The sequence below is a fragment of the Canis aureus genome, chromosome 12 (genome assembly GCF_053574225.1).
Source record: "Canis aureus isolate CA01 chromosome 12, VMU_Caureus_v.1.0, whole genome shotgun sequence".
NCBI classification, from domain to species: Eukaryota; Metazoa; Chordata; class Mammalia; order Carnivora; family Canidae; genus Canis; species Canis aureus.
In genome coordinates, this window is record NC_135622.1 from 58,817,996 (window position 1) to 58,845,308 (window position 27,313).

Below are 27,313 nucleotides of genomic sequence, written 5' to 3' on the forward strand. Positions count from 1 at the left end.
GTATGTGGTATGTGAGTGTGTGTGTGCTGGGGTGGGGTGGGGTAGGACTGGAAAAAGGAGTTGTGGACTGTTGGGCCTCACCATCATGTGATCAAGTGATAAGCCAGTTTCTTTGTCGGGGAAGAGTAGGGTTTGGGTTTGGGGTTTCAGAAGTTTCCTGACTTTATCAAAGATGGAATTTGTGTCTCTAATTTTTACATTCCTTTTTGGTTTTTGGTTGATTTTCAAGAGAAGGAGGTGGGAACATCCTTCAATCATCTTAAAACAGGAAGTCTCTTGTTAATTTTTTAGTGTTTCCCAAAGCAAGGAGACTGACACCAAAGACTGGAGACCCAGTGAAAGAATGTCAGTATACAAAAAGCTGTGAATGTGTCTGTTTATTTTCAAGACTGTGTTACCATAAGTGACAGTCACACAACCGGTATAATGAATAATTACAGGGTTTCATCCTCTGGGGAGAACAGTCTAGCACATTCCACCAACCTCTCTTGAGTCAGAAATGGCTCTTCCCTGCAGGTGAAATGCCACTCGATTTTTGGTAATCTTGGGAAGAGTTCCATGTTGTTGGAAAGAGAGACATAGCTTTCCGGGTCTTTTTAATCTCAAACAAACTCCTATAGTCTGATGACACCTGAAACAGAGTGAACACGTTCTTGGAGAATCAGGTAGCATGTACGGACAGGAAAACCTCAAAAGCTAGAGGTGAAAATGACTGTCTCAAGTAATCAATCAAACTTGGCAAACAAATTGGCAAGAAGAAAGAAGCTGTGTGATTCAACAAGGAGCATTTAGACAAGCAGATTTGTTTTATTGCATTCTGGCATGCAGAATGAACGCAAATGCCAGCTTTCTATACAGGTTTTTAAATTATTTTGCTTGGCATAATAGCTTTTCTCAAAGTATTCTGAGAAGCAGTATAATGTGTCTTCATATATCATCAACTTAAAACCATGGATTAAATGTATTCGATTATTTATTTAAACTATTGGCTACCCTGTGTATTTGTTTCATATCTAACATCAGCATACCTCATTGAGATAGTCTCACGTACTTAGCAAATCTCTGTACCTTGCCTATTTACAGAGTTTTAGTACTAAGAAACGGTTTAGAGCTTCAGACTCATGCAAGTAAAAGTGACTTCTGCTCAGACTCATGCAAGTAAAAGTGACTTCTGCAGCTTTGTTCCAAGCAACCAGAGCAGATCCATGACATCTTTTCCTTAATTGTTGTAGGTGTCTCTAGAAATCCTACATTCTCTATAGGGAGAACTTCCAAAAGCAGTATGGCACTTGAGAAAACCCCAAATCACAGGGCACCCAATCACAGGTGGCTCAGTCAGTTGAGCATCTGACTCTTGGTTTTGGCTCAGGTCATGATCTCCAGGTCTTGGGATCAAGTCCCGTGTTGGGCTCCCTGCTCAGTGGGGCACCTGCTTGAGATTCTCTTGCTCCCTCTCCCTCTTCTCCCTCCTCCAGTTCGTACATGCTTACACACACACACTCTCTCTCTAAAAATAAAGAAGTAAATCTTTAAGAAAAACAAATTACATAATCTAAAAACTAAATTTTATATAGGAGGGTTGTTAAAATTTATTTAGCTATGAGATAAACACTTTACATGTTATGTAGCTAGGATTCTGGAATATGCTGAGATACTATTTGGCCAAGGCTACACAGCTTGGATTGGAAGCAGATTAGAATAAATGCCATAATATAGCTGGCCTAGGGGAAAATGGTATCTCCAAAAAGGTTGGAACCAAAATGAAAGATTGCTTATCCAACTGTTTCAATTGCACCCTTCAGAATATGTCAAATGCCTTAGGGTGATGTTTTTCTTTTTTTTATGCCTTTCTCTATTTCCACAAAGTCTAAAATGTTTGTGTATTTCTTTAATAGTTGCATCAGGGTTAATGGATTCTACTTCGAAACTTTTACAATACACAATCTAGGTATACATTTATAATAGTAAATATTTCTGATACAGTTGCAGATAATAAAACAAATTATCACCATCCAGTTAAATAAGAGCTACAAGTTCTGACAGTTAGCCTTGATCATGCCAGTCTTAGTTATGTGATGATCTCCTGAGATAAATATTAAAAATCTTCTCTCTCCAGACACAAGGGAGGAAAGCAAGCATACACCCTACCAGATATACTGAAGTTACATCCCACCCTCATGAAAAGAGAACGTTTTCCTTCAAACCATAATCTCTTAAAATTCATATTTTGAGGGTCAAATTCTGAACTGCATATTGGAATTTCCACCAGCTCTTTTCTTGGTACAATTCCAAACTGGCAGGAAAGATTTTGCTTGTTAATTGCCAAATAATTATTTCACCATGAGACTCATGAGAGAAAGAACCTCTCTTACCTCTACTTATGGGAGACACACCATCCAAAAGATTCCAACTTGTTCTGCGAGGGATGGAAAAAGTCACGGATGCATGTGATTCAAATTTGGCAGGAGCACAGATGCATTTGAGATATTAGATTTTCCAGTGGCATTGTCTAGCAGAATGAAATTTGCCAAATTTGGAGAGGCTTGCTTGTTTTTGGTATATATAAATAGTGTTCTGTTTGTAGGATCACCTCAAAGGTGAGGGAAGTCCTATGTTGTAGTTGTGAGAACGTCTTCGGTTGATTAGGTCTTGGACCAACTCTGCTGCAGATTGTATATGTGCTCTGGAATAAAGTCCCTAAAGGAGAGATTTGTGCCTCAGTTTTCTTTAATTCAAATATATCAAAATTTTCTACTCTGATGCCTCTTCTCAGAGATCAGGAGAAAGGAGCACTGGATTTGGAGGCAGACGTGGGCTCTGGTCCTATTTTTGTCATTTATCATGTGGCAAGACATCTGTACTTCTCTGAACTTCAGTGTCCTTGTCTATAAAATGGAGACACTAATCCCTGGTTACTAGTAAGTTCCATAATCATAAGATGATCTGTGAGAAAGTTCCACAAATTATAAAATGTTATATATATATATATATAAGCTATTATCAGTAGCAAATATAATGCTACTGATAATGTAAAGGAATTTTCAATCATGTAAAAATATTCTATAAATGTCATTATTGTGCCCTTTACTAGTTATGTTATTAAAACTTGGAAGTCCAGGGGCACCTGGGTGGCTCAGTGGGTTAAGCATCTGCCTTCAGCTCAGGTCATGATCTCGGGGTCCTGGGATAGAGCCCTACCTCTGGCTCACTGCTTGATGAGGAGTTTCCTTCCCCTTCTCCTTCTGCCTCCCAACCACCCCCTACCCAGCCCCTGCTGGTGCCCTCTCTCTCTCTCAAATAAATAAAATTTTTATTTATTTATGATAGTCACACACAGAGAGAGAGAGAGAGAGAGAGAGGGAGAGGCAGAGCCACAGGCAGAGGGAGAAGCAGGCTCCATGCACCGGGAGCCCGACGTGGGATTCGATCCCGGGTCTCCAGGATCAGGCCCTGGGCCAAAGGCAGGCGCCAAACCGCTGCGCCACCCAGGGATCCCTCTCTCAAATAAATAAATAAAACCTTAAAAAACAACAACTTGGGGTTTCAGAGAGCTTTTTATACTATCCATTCGCTTTGCCCAAAGGCATTAAACTCTGTCAAAGGTGTCCTCCGGGGGGACGGGTCCCGTGCTGCCTTCCTCTTCAGGGACTGCCACGTGGCTCTGTGGAAAGAGCACCTGACTTGGGATCAGACCTCAGGTGGCTCCTAGGCTGGGTTGCTAACTACTTGTATGACTTGCAGGAAGTCACTGAGCCCAACTTCTTTGTCTCTGACATGAGGCATTGAACCAGGTAGCCTCTAAAGTCCTACCCGGTCATAAAAAATTCTATTATGTTGTATTTGTTTAAAATAGCAGCTCCTTTTGAGGGGTCACAGGACTGATTCAGGGTCTTGGTGTCACATGTAACACTGGGAGGGGCCGTGGCATCACAGCACGGAAGCTGTGAGCTACTTAAAGGCAGGGTTAAGGAGAGGTATTTTTGTTTTACTGCCCAGAGTTGACCCTGCACACCTGGGTGCCCACCAAGTGAAATATTTGGAATATTCAACAATCTAGGAGCCATAAGGAAAGGAATAATCACCAGCGGTCCTGCCTGGAGGTCTAGTGAGGGATGCTGTGTTACCATGGTGCTCTGGGGGCAGCTGAAGTGTAAACCTCTACCAAGGGACCTGATTCCATTGCTTTCAAAGTACATCTTACCTTACGGGAGAGTCCTAAGCCCTAAATGCTCAGAGAATTAATGAATATATCAAGTATTTATGAAAATTAGATTTGTATTTTGAACCTGCTCACCAACCAAAGGCATTTGACAGGAAAACAAACAAACCACAGGCTTTTGAATCAGGGGGACATTGAATTGAGTCCAAGATCGAGTTTACTCCTAGGAGATGTTAGGTCTCTTAATCTCAGGGCTTCAGTTTCTTCATCTCTAAAATGGGATAATGGCTACTTTGTAGGCTTACTGTACAGGAAATGCATGAAAATATCTGGTCTAGATTAGGGACTCAATAAATGGCCATTGTTACGATGGGAAAAAAACATATGTCTAGAATTTTGTGATTAACTGTACCATTTATTTATTTTAAAAAAGATTTTATTTATTTATTCATGAGAGACAGAGAGAGACAGAGAGAGAGAAAGAGAGGGGCAGAGACACAGGCAGAGGGAGAAGCAGGCTCCATGCAGGGAGCCGGATGTGGGACTTGATCCCCGGGGCCTCAGGATCACGCCCTGGGCCAAAGGCAGGCACTAAACCACTGGGCCACCGGGCTGCCCAACTGTACCATTTAGATGAGAATGAATCTGCAGGATTTCAGAATGACCACAAGGTATTTGACAAAGTTTTCTCCAGTTTTAAAGGTTTAAATGGTAAACTGATAGAACTTTTATAGAACTTGTGACCTCTACTTGGGTTTTCTCATTCCTTTTTATATGAGATGGTAGAGGAATAGGAGATTTGTTTTACACATTTGTTATGTAAAACTTATATATATTTTAGGGTTTTTTTTTCCAATTTTTTTTAACCTTTCTTCATTGAGCTGTCTGAAAATCTAATTTTTTTTTTTTTGAAAATCTAAATTATAATAGAGTTGATTCTGATCCAATGGTGTGCTGGAGTTGGCTCACACCAGTTCCTGAGAGCTGTGTTTGCACATGTGTTCCTAATTCTGCACTCAGTGACATCTTGTTGATAGCTGAAATTGGCCGTAGTGGGTGTATTTACACCATGGAAATCAGCAAACACCACAAGCCAGGTCTCTTTAATTGTTCCAGAACCAGTTGTTAAACTCCCAAGCACATCAATATATATAAACTAGAATTTTTTTTCACGTTTGGCTTTATTATTTAAAATGTTTCTTTCCAATTTGTGATTTTTAACTCCTCCTAGATTTAAATGTAAGCTTTATAAGAGCAGGGACTTTATTTTATTTACTGATGAATCCCAAATACTTACAACAATAAATATTAGAAATAAGCAATGATACTTTTTTTTAAGTTGGGGAGAGGCAGAGGGAGGAGGAAAGAAAATCCATGTCCAGCGTGAAGCCCTGTGTAGAGCTCCATCTCACAATCCTGAGATCATGATCTGAGCTGAGATCAGGGGTTGGACCCTTAACCAACTGAGCCACCCAGGTGCACTCGCAATTGTCCTTTATTAGCATTTCCCCCGTGGTCTACTTACAATCTGCTGCTCTTCTGAAACTCTTCCCATGTTCAAACTATCACTAAATTCAAGTCCAGGTGTCTCTCTATAAAGCAGGAAAGCCCTAAGAGATTTTTAGGCGAAAAACTGACTATTAAATGCCAACTTTTAACTCAATGCAGTACATCTCTAAGAAAAAAAAAAAATGACTTTGAGCCAGACTGCATTTGGGAGGGTCTAGAGAAGAAAACAACCTCTAGATCAACTGAACAAGTTTATCTGTTAATAGAATTGCTTGGCATTCACTCTCTGAACGCTAAAGAGATGATTAAACTTTGATGTCCTCGATTATAAGCTCTTCTTCCAGGCAGTAACTGAAATTAAAAGCAGTTCTAGAACCTAGTCCTGAGTCTTGCATTCAACATGTAAAATGGTGTTTATTTTCCTATGTTATGTGCAAGGATAGACTGACCTACCTCTGATCAGACCTGGGTTAAAGTTGATAAAGTACAGATGGTAAAGACAAAGCACTTTTTTTCAGCGCTATTGACCAAAGAATTGACGAGAGGCACATGGGTGGCTCAGTGGTTTAGGGTCTGCCTTCAGCTCAGGGCGTGATCCCGGGGTCCTGGGATGGAGTCCTACATTGGGCTCCCCGCAGGGAGTCTGCTTCTCCCTCTGCCTGTGTTTCTGCCTCTCTCTGTGTGTCTCTCATGAATAAATAAATAAAATCTTTTTAAAAAAATTGACAAGAAAATGATAGATTGGTTGGAGAATGTGGTATTGTCAAAAAGCTGAGTCAGTGCAGAAGTGAAGGACCGAGAACTTCCTATCACTATTTGAAGGGGAGATGATGAGCCTGTTTTGTTTTGTTTTTTTTTTTAAATCAGATTGTATTTATTTATTTTTAGTTTTTTAATTTAAATCCCAGTTGCCAACATATAGAATAATACCCAGTGGAGCCTGGTTTTTTAAGTGTTAAGTTTGAGGCGTCAGAGAAATGTTCACATGGAGATGTCCTGGAGGAAAGCCGAGATATGATACAATAAACTCAGGCCACTCCACAGCACTATCTCACCGGTCATTTGCTGCTACCAACCGCCCACAAATTAGCAAGGAAGATAAAATATATCAAAGACTCAATGGCTTAGCTTCTTCCCAACGATCTCTTCTTAGGCATGCCTTCTTTCTCATTCTGCCCACCATGACCCAGTTCAGACAGGTTGTTAAATTCTCCTCCGCAGTATGAAGGAAGTTAGAGTATACAACTTTAAAAAACTGTATATAATATATCAGCCACTATAATATCGGACTGAGAGCTCAGACTCTGAAGGTGAACTCTGAGTCCTAGCTCTACAGTTTACTAGAGGTATGACCATGGTCAAGTTATTTATTCTTGCCATACCTCAGTTTTATTTTCTATAAAAGGGGTAAGGATACAATATAATCCTCTAGTGTTGTTGTGAGGATTAAACAAGATAGTTCCTGAAAAGGGCTTAGCTTCATCCTCAGGACGTAGGAAGCACTCAGCAAATGGGAGCAATTGTATTGCAAGAGTTCTACTTGACCCACATTGAGTCCAGAGGATGCATCCTGGAGGTGGGAGCTATAAGCAAATTAGCACCATAAGTGTTGCATATTCCTCATGAAGATGAGTTCTTGTACACTGACAACTGCTCTTTTATTCTCTTAAACTCTTAAGATTTATTTATTTACTTTAGAGAAAGAGAGACAGAAAGAGCACCTGAGTGTGGAGCCTGATTGGGGCCCCAACCCCAGGACTCTGAGATCATGACCTGAGCTGAAATCAAGAGTCAGATACAAGGTGCCTGGGTGGCTCAGTTGGTCAGGCATCTGCCTTCAGCTCAGGATGAGATCCTGGGGCCCTGAGATGGAGTCCCCCATCAGGCTCCCTGCATGGAGCCTGCTTCTCCCTCTGCCTGTGTCTCTGCCTATCTCTCTCTCTCTCTCTCTGTGACTATCATAAATTTAAAAAAAAAGAAAAAGAAAAAGAAATAGGGAGTAGAAAAACAATAGAGAAAAATAATGAAATTAAATGTATTTCTTGGGCAGCCCCAGTGGTTCAGCGGTTTAGCGCCGCCTGCAGCTCAGGGCGTGATCCTGGGGACCTGGGATCAAGTCCCACGTCGGGCTCCCTGCATGGAGCCTGCTTCTCCCTCTGCCTGTGTCTCTGCCTCTCTTTTTGTGTATCTTATGAATAAATAAATAAAATCTTTTTTTTAAAAAAAAAGCTTAGCTGACTGAGCCACCCAGGTACCCTTATTCTCTTAAACTTTTAGAAGTTACTGCATGCCCAGGCCTTTGGTACTTCTGGCTACTATTCAGGTACTTTGACCAATCCTCCCAGGTTACAGTGACTTTATCATGCACTTTAACACAATGTTATAGGACTTCTACTCATCCTTAACTTCTGTTTCCTTCACCATTTTCTCCTCCTTGGTGTAAAATTTGATTTTTGACAGCCAGTTTGAAATGCTTGTGTGACATTTTGCCACCATCTGTGGGTCTATTGTTTTTGTGGAGCACCATTTATGGGCATATATGTCCACCAGAACATGGAATACTGGCATCCAAAGAGATCACACCAGAGTAAGAAATGACTGGTAAGCACCTGCAAACCAGGGAAATGTCATTGACTGACCTAGCAGAGGAGCTTGTGCTAAGTATTTTTATTTATAAGGATGTTTGGGGATAAGCATGGCCCCGGCAGGCCAGAGAATCAAAACCAGAGCCTGTCCTCAACCATGTGCTAAAGCAGACGGTTTCCCCAGAACATGACCCACTTTAGAAAAAGATCCCAAATTCAAATGAAACTGAGGAACTTTGCCCAAACCTTAGAGATATTAGAATGCAAAAGACTCAGAGAAGTCCTGAAAATTAAAATCAATCATTCTGATTTCATGTAACTCAACCTTTCTAGAATGATTGGACCACAAAACAATTTTTTTGTGTGTGCAATAAATAGAAAGGTCCACCAAGTATCCCCTTCTGGGCATTTCCTGTCACACTGTATTCTGGTCAGATGGTTGTCCTTCTCCTGGACCTTTATGATTACAATCTTTATAATTAATACACACAATTTCCACCTCTAGCCCCCAATGACTACTGTTTTAATCATTTTTTATTTGTTAGACCAAAAATATTTCTCTTTGGGTCTCACATATATTGTGATTGTCACCAATTTCATTAATCCATGTAGCTGTGACTTTACAGATATGATTTCTTGTACTAACAGCCCATACATTATATTTCTTGGAGCAGTGCTGCCCAGTAGAATTTTCTGTGGTAATGAAGATGTTGTCACTCTCTCTCTGTCTCTGCATTTTCCAGTACTCCAGCCACTAGCCAAACATGGCTACTGAGCACTTTAAATGTGGCTAGTGCAACTGAATTTTTAGTAGAGCTGAATTTTCCATTTTACTTGGTTTTAATTAATTTAAATTTAAGTAGCTACATATGGGTGATGGCTCTCACCTTGGACAGCACAGTCTCAGTAGGTCCTATATGTCTGTCCAGGGAGGAAATAAGAGGGTAGAAGTCATGTCAATGAGATAAAGCCCAGTGACTCCCACTACACATAAAACACTGTTGATCACCAAGTATCTCTTCAAAAACCATCATGTTGAATACTTTTATGATGAGCTCTCTGGATGATTTTTTTTCCTGTGCAATTTTCAATAACAGGAAAATATAATTTTGAGGTACCTGAGTGGCTCAGTGGTTGAGTCTCTGCCTTCATCTCAGGTCATGATCCTGGAGTCCTGGGATCGAGTTCCACATCGGGCTCCCGGCAGGGAGGCTGCTTCTCCCTCTGCCTGTGTCTCTGTGTGTCTCTTGTGAATAAATAAATAAAATCTTAAAAAAAAAAAAAAAGAAAACAGGTATTTTTTGGTACATTATGGAGAAGAGGTCTAATTTAAGTGCCGTAGATGAAACCACTTGGTAGAGATGCTAGTATCAGAGAGATTGAAAGGAAGGTTTGGAAAGACACACTTTATATAATGATGGAAAAATTGTAAACAACCTCCAGGGATATTCAATTGGATCAACTCAGATGTAAAATTGACCTTCAAATGTTCCAGTAGAAAGGCCAAATCTGAAAAATAAAAAAAATCTGTGTGACTAAAGTACCTGCTTGTGTCCTATGGCCCATCTCCGTACAGCCTTCTTTTTGGTAAGAATGAGACACAGGCTCCTTGGGGTCCACAAAAAGCCACCTCACACATAGTAACTGGAGCAGTTAGGTCTCTCTTCACTTTATAACAGGGATTATCCATCCCTCTGCTACCTGTTAGAGACCCAAGTTCCGAACTGTCTGGACAGAGTTCATGTGAGACAGATGATCTTTGGGAGGGTCTCCTTGTTCTTTGAGGTTCTCCACGTTTTATCCCTGTACCAGATAGATCTCTAGAAAGCATGGACTCAGCTGAATCCCCAGGGCACTTTTGTCACAGAAGAAAAACTTCACATTTTGCCTCAGCTTTTATCAAAAAGCCATACAAGAAACAGCCATAAATAGAACTTCTGTGCCTTCTTTGTGAACTTACTGGAATCACACTGTCCCGTGTGCTACTCATGACACCACCCACTGGAGAAGTTGCTCTCAGATTCCAGAGCCGGAAAGCGCTTGTTGCATGATAAACTGGAATGTTTCATTTTCTAAGGCAATGAAAAATATGTTTTGTCTCCCTCTTTGTCCTCATCCCCAAGAAACTCAGGGGTGGTTATATGCTTGTTTGCAGGAGATTTTCTCGGTCCAGGATTTCTATTATATTTTATCCTGATCTTCCCTCACTAATATTTGGTCATTTTATTTTTGTTGTTCCATTAATGATTTTATTACAGTCATAATTTCTGTTTTTTTTTTAAAGATTTTATTTATTCATGAGAGACACACAGAGAGAGACAGGCTGAGACACAAGCAGAGGGAGAAGCAGGCTCCATGCAGGGAGCCCGATGTGGGACTCGATCCCAGGGCTCCAGGATCATGCCTTGGGCTGAAGTTGGCACTAAACCGCTGAGCCACCCGGGCTGCCTAAAAGTCATAATTTTTATGGCAGTCTGCACCAAGTCCAGTTTGGAAGGGGTGACAAAGATTCTCTCCTTGACCAAACTCTACTCAGTTCCCCTCAACTTTTCAAATAGCCCTGGCTTTTTGGCTTTTATGTTTGTCTCTGCATTATCCCATTTTAGCAAGAATCCTGCTAGGTCAGTTTAGCCATAATCTTTCCCTTACCCTGGATGTCAGTGATTTTCTACTCACTGACCCCTACCTCTCTCCTTCACTAGAAATTCCCACTTCGTGATGCTGTATTCAGAACTGAGCCCGGTTCTATTGAGGTCTCTTCCCTCTACTGCAACAGTCCTGAATAAAAATCTGTTCTCATTGCTTTAACTACTACGCAGCTCTGGTTTTTCTTTAACAGAAGACAGAATGTGAGTATAAATTCATATATGCGGATTTGTTTCCCTTCCTTTGGCCCCTAAAAACATCAGAACACCTTCTTAAGTGTATTTATTCTTAAACTTTGGGTTCAATACTAAGAGTGCAGTAAGTGTTTAAGACCCATCCATGTACCTTCTCTTCCAGGACGCTCCTGCCAACAGCTGCCTGGCCTAGCCCACATCACAATGTCACCGGGTGACAACTCTATGGCAACTCGTCAAGTGTCATCCCACATGACATCCCATTTTAGGAAATAGCCTTGGACCTCTTTCATCCAAAGTGAGAACTCTGTGGCTCAGCCTTTCAAGATTTTCTCTTTTGTATTCCTCCACAGTATCAGCTAAAATCCTTTCACACCAAAAAGCGTTAATCAAGAGTATAATTTCCAGTAAGTATTCTTGCTTCTGGGCAAACTTCAGGAAAAAACAACAACAACCATGTTGGCCAAAGGCATATTTTGCTGGATTGAGTGGAAGATAAATTTCAACCTCAGGCTGGTTTACTTTCTTTAATATGCAATTAACTATAAATATTTCAAAAGAACAGTTTATATATTAAGCAATAAAGCATTTTCCAAAACATGTTTACGTCTGGGGCAGTTCACAAATGAATCCAGATTTTATCCTGAGCCTCATACCTCTACTTCAATATTCTTCTCATTCTGACTATGATAATCAGAACGAAACTTGAAATATGATGTGCTTTCTAGATGATAAGAAGAAAGTTCTCAGCTAAAGACTTAATTCACATCTTCTCAGGGAGTGTAGATCTACAAAATGAAACAAAGGGGTAGGTCGCTGGCTGTCCCTGGGACATCTGTCTCTGATCCCAAAGAGCAACCTGGGTCATAAAACCTGGGTAGACTATTACTTTGGTTTAATGCAGACCCATCTTATGGGACAGAGATGGGTATTTTTGTGCTCAATTTTTAAACCCCGGGGTTCCTTTGACAGGAGAAATCTGGGTGCCTTTCTAATGGCTCATTTGTTTATTTTTTAATTTTAACCAAAAGCCATGATTTACAGTTTCTCTTGTCTATGTGTGTGCTGGATACTGATTGGAGGGCACCGTTAGTTATCTGATATATGTTGTAAGTATATTTATCTTGCAAATCACATGCATATAAGGTAAATAAAATGTACTATTCTGTTTATATCTCAAGAAATACATGCTATACGGCAATAGTGTATCAAGTAAGGTAACTGAAAATTCAGGCATCTAAAGATAGTAACAATACTGTAGTTACTGTTATGCAAAAATCACTTAGCAAGTAGATTTCTCTCTGACCAGGGACAACTCAAAAACGGTTTCCTTTCCTTTTTTTTTTTTTTTTTTGAAGATTTTATTCATTTATTTGAGATAGAGTGCACGCATGAGAGAGTGAGAGAGCAAGCCTGCACACATGAGGTGGGCAGGGGCAGAGGGAGAGGGGAAGCAGATTCCTTGCTGAGCAGGGCATCCGACTGGAGGGCTCGATCCCAAGACCCTCTGATCACAGCCAGAGCCAAAGTCAGCTGCATAACCCGAGGCGGCCCTTGAGACTGTTATCCTTGAAAATCCCTGAAACTCATCATTGACTCAAATGTCAAATATCATTCAAAAAAGGCCCATCAAGCTTGATGAACTGATAGAGTTGTTTTTACCCCCTGCCTGGAGAGTAGGAATACTGGTTTGACTACTCCGAACTTGCAGGACTAATACTGCAGCCTCAGCAGCTAGAGTACCAAAATTTTAGTCATGGGTCAACAGGAACAACAAAAATTCTCGCTCCCGGCTTCTTACCCTTGAAGCTATTTAGACAGGGAAGTGGGTGGAACCTGTGTATACACGGACGAAGGCCGAATGTTGTTTCTGGAGCCAGTATCATTCCTATGACAATCTGGGGAAATTACGACCACAGAATTTCAAGAGTTAGAACATAACTTAATCATCCAGCAGCAACTTCGTTTTACAGAGGAGGCAAATGAGACCCAAGAGTGACTGATTTATTAGAGAGGAGTCAGATACCAAATAGATGGAGATGAAGATTTCCTGCTCTTCCCACACTACTGTGTTACATACGTGTGTTTGGAGGGGAGAATTTAGCTTTTAGTTAAAGAATATGAAAGATCCAATGTCATAGAATTATCAAAGCATACATTAAAAATAAATCACAGGGCAGCCCAGGTGGCTCAGCGGTTTAGCACCACCTTCAGCCCAGGGCCTGATCCTGGAGACCTGGGATTGAGTCCCACGTCGGGCTCCCGGCATGGAGCCTGCTTCTCCCTTGGCCTGTGTCTCTGCCTCTCTCTCTCTCTCTCTGTTTCTCGTGAATAAATAAATAAAATCTTAAAAAAAAAAAAATAAATAAATAAAAAATAAATAAAAATAAATCACAGCTGTAGGAACTATTAACTCAAAGGCCCGTGGGGGAGCATTGTAAGGGAAGGGTCAGGCCATTAACACCTGAATCCCCAGAACAGATTCAACATCACCAAACAAACAAACAAACAAACAAAAAAAACCCCCAAAATCCCAAAAAACAAACAAGCAAACAAAAAAAAAAAAAAAAGAAAAGAAAGAAAGAAAGAAAAAAAAAAAGAAACCCCCAGTATTATAGGTTTCCTGATGACATGCTGTAGGAAATCCACATTACCAGCCCCAGGAAATTCTTGTCAGAAAAATCAAACCTGAATCTGATTAAGGCTCTCGATCTAACTACCAGTTGAAGAGAAAGACAGAAGATAGAAGAATATATTAAACCCCACCACAGGGACACAACTAGCTAAATCCAGACTGGAAAATTCTACAGAATGGGCAGCCCAGTTTCCTCAACAACAACAGAATAATCATAAGAATAAAGAAAGAAATCAGAAAAGAGAGAGGGAGGATTTTGATACATTAAAAGAAATGTAGGAGACATTAACCAAATGTAATGTGGACCTTGACTATCTCTTGATTCAAATATACAAAAATGACAAAAGAGGACAATCAAGGGGATTTGAACACTGGCTGACATTATATGGTATTAAGTTTCTATTCTTAATACTTCAGGTGTGTCTCCCTTAGAGATACAAACAGAAGTGTTTACAGATTAAATATAATGTCTGGGATTTGCTTTGAAGTTCTCTACCTGGGGGCAGGGGAGTGGGCTGTAGAGATGAAAGAAGATTTGATCTGCGTCGTAATTATTGAAGCTGAGTGATAGATGCTCATTATACTATTCTGTCTACTTTTGTGTATGTTTGAAAAGCTTTCTTAAAAAGGTGAAAATAAAAAAACTAAGATAAACAATACGTATAATAAACTGTACACATACATTCTGCTGCCAATTTTTTTTTTTATAGGATTCAAAGGATCATTTAGTCTGTGGTGTTTCTATTTAAAGTGATTTCCTACATCTTTACTGAACAGCATCCAAACACTGCTGGACAGGTGGTATCTCTGTCATGTCTCTGTTCTGCACTTTGTGTCATAATAATCCTTTAGTCCCTGCCCTTGGAGCTTCTTACCCTTGAAGCAGAGACTATACCTTATTTCATCTTTGTCTCCCTGGTCCATAGCCCAGTATGTGATGTGCATCAAATAAAGAAATGGATTTTCAGGAAAAACATTTTTTCTCATGTTTCACTTTCACCATGATTTTATTTATATTGAAATGCAAATCTGGGGAGGAGGGCGGGGGGTGGGAGTGAATGGGTGACGGGCACTGGGGGTTATTCTGTATGTTAGTAAATTGAACACCAATAAAAAATAAATTAAAAAAAAAAAAAAAACAGGGAGCCTAGGCCTTTTAGAAGCGAAGTGTACCAGCAGGCTGAATGTGGAGGTACAGGCCATAAGCTCAACTAAAAAAAAAAAAAAAAAAAAATGAAATGCAAATCTGTCTTTGTTGGTGGTGATATCATTCTGTCCTTACTGAAGATGGAAAACAGTGTTAACAAGAATCAAAAAAGAGCAACCCAATCCTCTTCCATAGCTCCCCACTTTCTGCCCACCGACCTTTGATTTTCTAATAATTACTTTAAAAAATCATTACTATGCATCCGCCTTGAAACTTTTCCAGATTTTCAGTCTTACTAAAGCTGATTTTTTTTTTTTAAGTAGGCTCCACACACTGCATGAGGCCCAATGTAGGGCTTGAGCTCATGACCCTGAGATCAAGACCTGAGCTGAGATCAAGAGTTGGATATTTAACCAACTGAGCCACCCAGGTGCCCCTTAAGCTGAATTTTTAAAGTCAAGATACTTGGGGTACCTAGGTGGCTCAGTGGTTGAATGTCTGCCTTTGGCTCAAGGCATGATCCTAGGGTCCTGGGATCAAGTCCCACATCAAGCTCCCCACAGGGAGCCTGCGTCTCCCTCTGTGTCTCTGCCTCTCTCTGTGCCTCTCATGAATAAATAAAACTTTTAAAAGTTTAAAAAAATAATAAATCAAGATACTTGTAGAAACTATTCTAATAATTCTGAATATTACTCTTCACCTTTCATGAACAAAACTCTGATTCAATATAGGGAACAAGAATTTACTGATCACTTACTTAGGATGTTGTTCAAGTAAAAGTCACATAAACGTTTCCTATTTAGCATTCTGAAACTTTTCTTTTTTTCCATGTTGGAACATGGCCAAAACCAGGACAATCCATCCACCAAAATAATTAAGTATAATAATGAATTATAAACCAATTAAAAAAAAATTATTACCAAATTATAATAGACAAGAGGGAAAGGAAGAAGGAAAGAGAAAGATCAACCTATCAATCAAGCAATCAATAGATGGGTGAGAAGGAGGGAGGGCTTACTCTTATACCAGGATGCAGAAGCCAAACGCTACATATAATGTGAGTACTGGAGTTGGAAAACCCCATTTTGCAACCATGATGTTAAAGATCGACTCCAGTAATTCAGGGGCTGTTAAGTTTAAGGGAAGTATTGATGAGGAGCAGGATATTTTTGCGGTTTTCACGTGTTACTTTCAAGTAAAATTGTTTATTATAAGGGAGAAAAATAAGCATTATAGAGTGGACATTTTGGACAACCACTTGACTGGGTGATCAAAATGAACATGACTATGAGGGAGAGACTGATATCACACACAAAGAATACAAAACCGCCTATGCAGTATTACCTCCATCCAACCACAAAGGAAGCATCAGGTAAGCATAAAATGAGGAATATTGTACTAAAAAGAGAGAAAAATTAATGGGAGCTAGAACTATAGTCTTCAGAAGTGTCAAGGTCATGAAAACCAAAGAAAGGCTGTGGAAATGTTCCGGACTGAACGAGGCTAAAGACACCTGCTAGACTGGATCCTGTCCTGGGAAAAATGCCCTAAGATTTAAAAATCCCATTAGATCACCTGGTAAGATTGGAGTATGGGCTGTAGATTGTTAGATTACATAAATGCATTACCTATCAATATAATTAATGAAGTTGAAAACTATTTTGGTTATTTAAGAGAAAGTTCCTAATCTTAAAAAATACACACTGAAGTACTTAGAGGTTATGGGCCATAATGTATATAACTCACCTTAAATTATTCAGGTATTATTATTAAATCATGTGTATGTAACATGAATGAATGAAGGAAAAAAAAACAGCACAAATGTTAGAGCAAATGGGATAAAATGTTAACAGTAGGTGAGTCTGAGTCTGAGGAAAGGGTACACAAGTGTTCCTTGTGCTATCTTTATATTTGTAATTATTTTAAGGCTGAAATGGCTTCCAGGTAAAAAGTTAACAATTCTACTGTTCTGATAGAGTCCATGAAACCATTTCTCTGTCTTCAAAACTAAACTATCTCCCTCCCTGTCTCTGAACACTTACAGCACTTAACTATGTTGCTAGTGTTTTTTTAATCTTTGCAAACAGCCTTATATTATTACTCAGTTGTTTCTGGTTGATTTGGGTGTGGAAGACTGTATCTTATCTTCTCAAGTGCATGTTAAGCACTGGGTGTGTGCTCTTTGTAACTTTCATGTCCCCAACAGAACATTGGCACAGAACAGGTGCTCCGCATCGTCTGGAGAGACCTCTGGCCAGGAAGATTTGGCTTCACATCTCTGTTCTGTCGCTCGGTTACTCTGTGAACTTGAGCAAATCCATAGACATCTCTGTGCCTCAGTTTCCCCTCAGTTTGTTAAGCTGGGGGACTACAGGTGACTTGTTTTAAGGCCAGCACCAGGTTAAAGATTTGGTTATGTTGAAGCAACTTTATATTCTAGAAGAACATGTAAAAAAATTAAAAGTTAGAATATGAGTTTCCATGTATTTAAAAAAGTGCTTTATGGCGTATCAGGCTGAAGCTATTAGAAACAATGCAACAATTTTGAGAGTTCAAAACCTCTTGAACCTTTCAAACTTTTAAGTTTGAGCAAATTTGTTGAACTATACATAGATCCCTCTACTTGTTTCATTTTGGCGACGTTTTTTCTTGACCATGAAGAGAGTGGTAATTGTGGGCATAGAGAGAGTGAATTTCCCTGAATGTTTTTTTTTTTTTTTTTCAGCAGTTAAGTTGGTTTTATATCCATCCACATTCTACCCAGCTTCCCTGTGGCTAATAAAACACACTTGTAAGATACTTGGTTGAGGTGATTAAGCGTGCCTGATGTCCTTAGCAATTTGATATTCAGTTAATAATTCTGCATTTCTTACTTTATGATCAGGCTAAGTGTCTAGAGCAAAAGCCCATAGAATTTCAGTCTTCTTTTTTTTCCTCCTTCTCAGGGCCAAAAATTGCTCAGTTTTCAGATTGAAGCTATAAGAAGTCTCGTTCAAGTACATTTTTGCTCCTGAAAGATTAAAATAATGGGCATAAGAAAAGATTCCTTCTCTTTTATTGATTGAAGTAAGTTCTCTCTTTTTAATTTCATCTTTGCCTGTTTCTTTTTTTTTCTTTGCCTGTTTCATATCTAACCAATCTACCATCATATTAGAATTTTCAAAGGTGTCCACCAATATAGTAACAAAATATACTTTAAGTTTTGTCTCTAAGTAGAAACAAAATCGCGGCTAATAAAAATGTATGTGGAGTGTCACAGTTTACAATTGTCAAAGCTCCCACAATGTGTATGAGAGCTAAGTGGAATTTGTATGTGCACTGAGGTTAGCCACGTAGTAAAGGAGGTTTGTGGTTCATGGAAACACTGTTAGATATGTTTCTATTATCTCTTCAGTAAACACAAATATTTTGTAGATGAATAGACAGTAACTAATACTAAAGAAAGTATAACTATAATAACTAATACTAAGTGAGTGCATGCAATTTCTTAACATTTTCAAAAAAGCTGTTAGTACTCATTATAGTCATGAATTAGTTTCATCCTGATTATGTCATCTGCGAAGATTTAAAAGCAAAAATTGGGTCCCTGAAAGGTCTAATGTTAGACCTTGTTAACATGTTAATTTTCCTTATCTATTCAGATTGAATCAGATTTAATTCTCCAGTTGGGAATATTGTAGTAAATCAGAATAGTTATGACCTCAGAAGAAACATTCTTTTGTGTAATTCTGTGTCACCTCTGAGGCCTTAGTTTTCCATTACTACATTATTGCACTTGTGCTTTATATTGATTAATTGACCGTGTATTGGGAATAGTGGAAAACCCTCCACAAGTGACTTGTTGTTTTCATTATACTTTTTAAAGTTGGCGAGAATTTTATCTTGTGCCATAGCTGTTACAGATAATGGAATGGCTGCTGGTGAAAATATTGTTCAGAATTTCTACCTTGCCAGCAGCAAAGAGTGAGTGATGGTCCATTTCACTCTATCATTATTGCTTCTTTAAATAGAACTATAATTTTTTACTTTGTGAATATGACATCTTGGGGAAAAATGCTTGGTTTACATATATAGAATCAAAGATATTACACAGACCATCAAATGAGACCACTGCCCAAGGTCAAAGATATATTTCACCTTCTACAGGAATACCATTGAAGTAGAGAATTAATATTGTGTGAAATTCATGTCCATGTTATAACCCACTGCCCACATCTTCAAAAGCAGTATTGGTTTCTTTATAATTAATGGCTTTTCAATACATTGGTGAATTTATAACTCACCCTCCTCCTTTTGAATGAGGTGTGTGTCTTCTCTAGAAATTTGAGATGTATTTCAACTTGGAAGTCTAGGGGCTTACTATTCTGTGGCATATATTTTAAGGAAAAGGTCAATTTTTGTTCACTAAATTGTTGGCCTGACAAAATGTTGACACCCCAAATCTTGACAAATATCTGTATTCAGAATAGGTTTATACTTTCGCATCTCAATAGGAACAATTGGAGCATTGGAAATACTACTGTAGGTTTGTCTAAATCAAACATTTAAGAATTATCTTTATAAGAAAGACTCGATAGATAAATATAATTCAGAAAAAGTAAACTTGGTTCAAAACTTAAATCTGAACACTGTTAATGTGTAATGTGAAATATTTTAAATAATAAAGATGTATGCATGTTCATTTCTGTTTTTTCTTTCTAAATAAACTGTCGTTTTTAACAACCATAACAATTGTACAACTATTAATTTAGGGTTAGGTATAATAGACCTGGAAACTATTTATGGGTGAATTCATATGCTTTGATATGATGCTATGTCTGATGATAATGTAAAGTTGGCTGATTTAATGGCCACTTAAATTCAGTTAGAACACAGTTCAAATCAATACTTTAATATGTGTAACCATTACTGTTAGTGATATTTATTTGATGTTGTTTATTAGTCATGCTATTTTATTTACTCTGTTGAATCAGATTCTCCTTGTAAGTATAACAAAATGCACTATTTCAGTAAAACCTGCTTAGCAGAGTTTAAGAATCAAGTTTGTTTTTTTACTTTGGAAACATTTAACATTTAGTGTCAATAAAGATGCTGTTATAAGTTGAGCCCTGCTACTGTGAAAATCAGAAACATGAGGTGGATTTCTTATTTTTTAATGTTCTCACTTACATTTTATAAGTGGTTGAGTTAGTAATCATATAAACAGTGGAATACTGTGATTTAGTCGATGAGTGCATCAGCTTTGCCTGTGGTTTGGGTGTGTTGTGACTGCTTGTTTTCTTTTGTTGTACAAATTCCTTTTCTCATAACATGAAATTTTTAACTGCTTACACCATATTGCATTGTTATTGCATTTTGTTACTTTTATTCATTACCAAAGTTTAAAAAAAAAGGATTTTCAATGAGGGAAATGTATGTAATTTTTGTGACCAATTTAATGGAAAATATTTGGAGGAAAAAAAACAGTAAATCAGGAAGATAAAGTTGAGAAAGTGTTAAATAAGACAAAGAGCTGGAAAATAGGAAAAAAAATTGAATGAGAGGATCAGTTCAGGAAGTCTAATAGCTTATAAGTAAGAAGTCCATAGAGAACAGAGATAAGGAAGTGGAGAAATGATCAAAGACTTAAGAAAATTTCCCTGAATTGAAGGTCATGTGTTTCTGGAAGTGAACAGGCCCCTAAAATACCCAGTACAAGAACTAGAAAAGATCCTCCAAGATAGATCCCTAAAATTTCAGAATATTAATGATAAAAAGAATATCCAAAATGTTATTAAATAAAGAAAAAGAATAAAAAAACAGATCACATACAAAGATTCAGGAATTAAAGTGGCATTTCTTAACAGCCTCATTGGAGGTTGTAATCAAATGGAGTAATGCCTTTGAGATTCTAAGTGCAAAAGAGTTTCAACCTAAAATTCCAGACGGAGCTTTGGCGGATGTTACAGATCCGTGCACTCAACAGCCACTCCCCCTCTTTCCTCTTCCTAACTGCCTTCCTCTGCTTTAAGTACTCCAAAGCTAAAAAACAAAACAAAACAAAACAAAACAAAACAAAACAAAAAAAAAACTACTCCCCAGGTTCCCTTGCAGCAAAAGTGCTATGATTTACCAAGGTCCTATCAAGCGAACCCACCATAAGGGACTTGGAAGGTGGAGATGTGTGAGGTAGTAGCTATATGGGGTATCAGGCCTTCTGTGACATCCATGTCTCAGTGTTTCTCAACCTTTTTCTTTTTATTATTGCTCCCCTGAGGAGCCTTTTTAGATATTTCCCTCCCCAATTATTCCCATCTATGATATTGTAATACCACAGATACATTGTCTAACCATTTTTGTACTATTATATACGTTTTATATTTTATTTTTTAAAATATTTATTTATTTATTTATTTTGAGAGAGACAGAGACAGAGAATGAGAATGCACCAGTGGGATGGGCAGAGGGAAAAGAAAAGAGAATCTGAAGTAGATGCCCTGCTCAGTGCAAAGCCAGATGTAGAGCTCCATCTCAACCCTGAGCCAAAACCAATTGACTGCAACACCCAGGTGCTTCAGTATATGTTTTATATTTCAAAATAGTATTTTTGCCTACTCATTCCCTCCCAAAACAATTTTTGCCTCTATTGGGACAATATTGTGCCTGCTGAGAAATCATGTACTCTCTGATCCCTAGAATCCTAAGTACCAAACAGCAGGTGGCATTGGCAGTGGGGTTGCTATTAGAACAGTCCAATGGGGTGATTGAGTGTTGTTCTTGGCTGTGTAACACCCAGGTGTTCCAACATAGGAAAAAAGTGAGAGAAATCCTTCCATGACACCAATTGAAAACCTTAGGCTGAAGGCTTGCGTTAGAACTCAGAGAGCACCCAGTCCAGAATGGGGCAGGGGAATGTAGCAGAACATCTAGGGAACCATAAAACTGATAGATTACCCCATGCATGCAACACTGTTAATAGATGTTTTAGAGTTGTGTGGTCAAATTTGGAGATGAATTAGTGATAGTTACACAGAAAATTGAATGAAGAAAAAGGTAAATGTTAACTCCAGGACAAATACAAAGTAATGGAAACATAATCATAGTATATTATGTGGCTCATCTTTGAAGAATATTTATGAGGTTATAAAAATGGAAACTCTGAATATTTATTTAACCCACAATGGTGATATAATTATACTGGGAGGATAGGTTCGAAGGAAGGGTGGAAAAAGAGCTGTATTCCCACCATCCATAGTAAAGTGGGCAATGCATATTGCTTAAAATGAGAAAGTTTTGAAATAGCAGTATATGCTTTTTTTTTTTTTAAAAAAAAGAAAATTCAGAAGACAACAGAACAGTTTTAAGAGTTGAAAATGTTAACTATGGGAAGCAAAAATCAGGAGTGGGGAGAAATCAGGAGTTGTTAGGTGACCTTCCTTGTTAATGTCTTATGTTGCTATTAGGTTTTTAACTTGCACGTGAATTGCCATTTACATACACATAAATGCAGTGAAATTCAAAAAATAAAAGCAAAAGAAAAAATGCCTGTACTGTTATTATTATTATTATTTTTGCCTGTACTGTTCTAAGGCCTATTAACTGCTTCTCTTTTCATCCTCTCCCTGGATGATCTCGTTAATATTTGTATACAATGGCTTTTTCTTCATAGAAGTCCCGGCATATGCCATTCCTTGGGAAAACATTAGATATGCATATTATTTATAGGTCTTGATCTAAATGAGCCTCTTAAAACTGAACACTGTGGTAAATGAATTCCCTTTCCTCCCCACATTCTCTTCCTGGTCCAAATACTCTATCATATGAATGGTATATTGGCCCATGCTGGCTCTCAAATGCAGGATCTCAAAGTTGGCAGATTTATGATTTTTGTAGAAACCAGTTACCAGAAACATAGAATATTTATATCCTTATTACACATATACAATCAAGAATTTGAGCATTTCATTTTGATTTCATCTAAATAACAGCATGAGTCCAGTAATGTTAGTTATCATTACTTATTTAGCATTAGTGGATTTAGTTATTTTGACATAGAAAAAGGGTTATTGATTGATTATTTATAAATTTGAAAGACAATGGAACCTAGTTAATTTACTTATTCTGGTAGAAGAGTCAAGATCTGTGACTTATTTCTGTATCTGCTTAATTAAAATGAGGTTCTTAACAAAGTAAGACCCTAGAGCAATGGCTCTTAAACTTCTATGTGTGCTTAGGAATTAACCATGGATGTTGGTAAAATGCAGATTCCAGGGCCCTGACTTTTAAATCCTCCCCTTCCCCTCTCTCCTTCTCCTTCTTCAAATTCTGATTCTCCATGTGTTTGGTATTGTCCAGAAATCTGGATTTTAAACAACTGTTCTCAGTGATTCTGGTAAAGGAAGTTGCGTGGAAGCCACTGAGACACACTGACTTGTTGGGTTGTGTCAGACATATTTGTGTTGGCTTTTTTTTTCTTTTAATTTATTTCTCAATGATACTCAAGCAACTCTAGAGGGAATAATTTTAAGTGCTCTCTCAGATAAGTATCCAGGGACCAGAGGCTGAATATATTTTGCACAAAGAGGAATAGAGTAGCTTTATGCAATAAGATCAAATTCCTGGCTCCTGTCCTAGAATAATATAAGATCATTTCATTGGTTACCAGTTGGATGCTGACCAAAAGAAGATAAGTATTTGTGGATTCAGAGAGATGGTATTTAAAGAAATACTATACAGAGAGATGAAGTCTAATGGTAACTGGGATTTTCAACATCACCAGAGTAATAATTTTTTAATTTTTATTTTTTAGGTGGGGGGCAGAGGGAGAGGGAGAGAGAGAATCTTAAGCAGACTCTGCACCCAGTATGGAGCCTGATGGCGGGGTCGATCTCAGAAGAATCCCTGAGATCATGAACTAAGCCAAAATCAAGAGTTGGATGCTTAATTGACTGAGCCACCCAGGTACCCCCAGGTAATAATTTTTAAATGTTTCACAAAGTAATACTCCAAATGATAAATTATACATTCATTTGCTCAGTTCTCCATGAAATCCTTATATTAATTACTGTTTGTCTTTTTCTTCATATTTTTTCTACTGTGTATATTGTAAAGGCTTGGAATCGATACTGACAGTTGAAAAACAAAATAATCTAATTAACCACAGTATATTCCAGGATTTATGAAGAAGATAAAGTTTACTGTCATCTGATCTATTTCTGTGAATATAAAGCTCTGTTTCAGGTGAGGTAGGCCAGGACTGTGATCAATCATTTAAATTAATGTTCTCAACAATCCTAAAATTTGTAGGGAACCATAAAAGACCACAAATAGCCAAAGCAATCTTGAAAAAAGCAAAGTTGGAGGTATCACAACTCAAGTTATATTACAAAGCTGTGGTAATCAAAACAGTATGGTACCGGCATAAAAATGGACAATGGAAGAATAGAAAACTCAGAAATAAACCCACAATTATTTGGTCAGTCAATCTTTGTCAAAGAAAGAGTATCCAATGAAACAAAGACTGTTCTTCAACAAATAGAGTTGGGAAAACTGGATGGTAATGTGCAAAAGAATGAAACTAGACCACATTCTTACACCATACACAAAAATAGACTTAAAATGGATTAAAGACCCAAATGTGAGAACTGAAACCATAAAAATCCAAAAGAAGAGAATACAGGCAGTAACTTCTTTGTCATTAGCCATAGCAACTTCTTTCTAGATATATCTCCTGGGGCACAGTAAACAAAAGCAAAAATAAACTACTGAGACTTCATCAAAGTAAAAAGCTTCTGCACGCAAAGGAAACTATCAACAAAGCTAAAAGGCAACCTACAGAATGGGAGAAGATATTTGTAAATTACATTATCTGATAAAGAGTTAGTATCCAAAATATATAAAGAACCTGTAAAAAAAAAAAAAAAAAAAAAAAAAAAGAACCTGTAAAACTCAACACCCAAAAACCCCGAATAATCCAATTTAAAAATGGGCAGATGACATGAAAAGACATTTTTCCAAAGACATACAAATGGCCAACAGACACATGAAAAGATGCTCAACATCACTGATTATCAGGGAAATGCAAATCGAAACTACAATGAGATATCACCTCACACAGGTCAGAATGGCTAATGTCAACAACACAAGAAATAATAGGTGTTGGTGAGGATGTGGAGAAAGGAGAACTCTCTTACACTGGTGGGAATGCAAACTGGTGCAGCTACTTTGGAGAACAGTATGGAGATTCAAAATATTAGAAAATAGAACTATTCTGTGATTCAGTAATTGCACTATGGGGTATTTACCCAAAGAATACAAAAATACTAATTGGAAGGGAGACATGCACCCTGATGTTTATTTATAGCAACATTATCTACAGTAGCCAATTTACCGAAACAGCCCAAGTGTCCACTGAGTGATGAATGGGTAAAGAAGGTGTGGTATATATATATACAATGGAATATTACTCAGCCATAAAAAAAGAATGAAATCCTGCCATTTGCATAAGTCAGAGAAAGACAAATGCCATATGATTTTATTCATATGTAGAATTTAATAATCAAAACAAATGAGCAAAGGGGAAAAAACAGAGAGAGACAAGCAAACCAAGAAACACTAAAGTATAGACAGCAAACTGATGGTCATTGGAAGGGAGGTAGATGGGTGGATGGGTTAAAGAGGTGATGGGGATTAAGGAGGGCACTTGTGATGAGCACCAGGTGAGTGGAAGTGTTGAACTGCTACATTGTACATTTGAAACTAACTATATGTGTTAACTAAGCAGAACTTAAAAACTTAAAAAATTTTAAAAATTAAAAATAAATGAACTCTTTTTACGTCAAATTTTAGTCCTCACTGGTTTTGTTTTCCCTCTCAAGAGATAAGCTGACTAAACTAACTTTTTGTTGTTACTCTACACTTCTGGTTGGTCTATGTTTTCTCTTGTAAATGTGACCATATATTGTGAGACCTGAGACTCCTATAATAACAGTGGCGAGGATGATGATGATGATGGAGGTAATGATGGATAATTTTATTGAGAGCTTATAGTGTGACAGGCATCACGTATTTGAATGGCACAGATCATTGTTATTCCCATTTTATAGATGGAAAGCTTGAGGTCCAAGGAGATTACATAACTTGCCCAAAACAAATAAGTAACAAGTAGGCTTCCAATTCAAGAAATCTGGTTCTAGTGCCCAACTTCTTTACCTAGTATTTTCTGTAATGCTACCCTCTCAATGTCTCCCCAAAATTAGGGATAATATTTCAAATGAAGAATCTAAGAAAGGAGCTTCTACTGGTAGTATTTTCACCCGATCTGCATTCTCATTTTGGATGTGGTAACACTATTTATAAATCTGATAATATAGTTGGTTTAATCTATCTTGGGAACATTTGGTACCTCTTTCATTACAGATTTCTACTTTTTTAATATCTTGTCACTTATGACTCAATTTTATTTTGTTTTTTAAGTAACCTATATGCCCAAAATGGGGCTTGAACTCACCACCCCGAGACCATGAGTCACATGCTCTACCAACTGAGGTAGACAGGCATCCTGGATTTCCACTTAATTTTAGTGTGTTGTGATTTTACTTTATTTACTTATTTTTAAAAAAGATTTATTTATTTTAGAGAGAAAGAGAGAGAGAGAGAGAGCTCACGAGACAGTGAGCAAGGGAGAGGCAGAGGTAGAGGGAGAGAAGTAGGCCCCATGTCCAGTGTGGAGCCCATGCAGGACTCAGTCTCACAACCCTGAGATCATGACCTGAGCCAAAATCAAGAGTCGGAGGCTTAACTCACTGAGCCACCCAGGTGCCCTCTAATGTGATTTTAATAGGAACTCTCTCGCAGTATTCAGTATTTAAAGCCTAGGTCAGAATTGACTTCTAAAAACACAAATAACAGAGAATAGCTATCAGCTTTCAAATGGAAAATAAATTGAAATATAATTTGATGAAATCGAAACCAGGCCACCATCTGATTACAAGGCATTCCTTAGCATGTACCTTATGTTTAACCAGAAGAGTCATCTGTCCAGAAGAGCAAGTCCTTTGACAAGCAAACTAGGTTAGATGTGGTAACCACAGACTTTGTATGTAGAGATGATTCTCATTCCTAATTCTTTACTGCCTCGGGCTCTAGCATCAGTATTGTAATCTGTGAAGCAAAACCCAGCATCTGAAAAATGACAGAAATGGAGGAAGGGTTTGAGCAGAAAATACCTACAACACAATATGTTCTTTGACACATTTACCCACGAAGAAGGAAATTTGCTCAAAGTGTTAGGCCTCTGGGGGACTTACACAGAACGTGGTGGGCTGGAGAACCACCAAAGGCTCTCTCTTTGTTGCGGAGCTGGCAACTCCGCTAGTCAGACTAGACTATTTAGAAGAGCAGTGATATGTCAACATATCTAAAGAAGGGAACTCTTCTTACAATTACAGGTAAACAAGA

At 38.1% G+C, this 27,313-nt stretch overlaps 1 long non-coding RNA gene across 8 annotated transcripts in view; it reads right to left on the reverse strand.

Annotated features, from left to right (window-relative positions):
- Positions 1–367: 367 nt before the first annotated feature.
- LOC144281293 (uncharacterized) overlaps positions 368–27,313 on the reverse strand; it is a 30,445-nt gene continuing 3,499 nt past the window's right edge. For 5 of the 8 annotated variants that reach the window (XR_013349828.1, XR_013349832.1, XR_013349830.1 and 2 more), the window contains exons 2-3: positions 26,866–27,037; positions 17,547–17,885 (exon numbers count right to left, since the gene is read on the reverse strand). This is a non-coding gene — a long non-coding RNA (uncharacterized LOC144281293). Of the gene's footprint in view, positions 632–14,868; positions 17,312–17,546; positions 17,886–26,865; positions 27,038–27,162; positions 27,310–27,313 lie in introns of those variants that run through there. The other 3 variants (XR_013349835.1, XR_013349834.1, XR_013349831.1) reach the window with 3 other exon arrangements.